Source organism: Neophocaena asiaeorientalis, unplaced genomic scaffold, assembly GCF_003031525.2.
Source record: "Neophocaena asiaeorientalis asiaeorientalis breed wild unplaced genomic scaffold, Neophocaena_asiaeorientalis_V1.1 scaffold398, whole genome shotgun sequence".
Taxonomy (NCBI): Eukaryota; Metazoa; Chordata; class Mammalia; order Artiodactyla; family Phocoenidae; genus Neophocaena; species Neophocaena asiaeorientalis.
The window spans coordinates 2,370,926-2,371,141 of record NW_020173416.1 but is presented as its reverse complement, the minus strand read 5'-3'; positions in this window follow the sequence as shown (position 1 = coordinate 2,371,141).

The following is a 216-nucleotide window of genomic DNA, read 5'->3' as shown; positions in this document are numbered from 1 at the left end:
AAGCGCCTCCGGTCCGGCGCCGGCGCCGCCCCGCTGGCCCGCGCCCAGAGCCCGAGGCCGCGGGGCCTCCCGGGCGGGAAGTCAATCCCGGACGGGATTTCTGACGTGGTCTCCCTGCCGAAGGTGCCCTAAAGTCCGTGGTTAGTTCTCAGGGGAGGGCCGCCCCCGTGTCGCCTCCCGGAGCCTCCCCCGCCCAGGCTCTCTCCATCCAGGTTC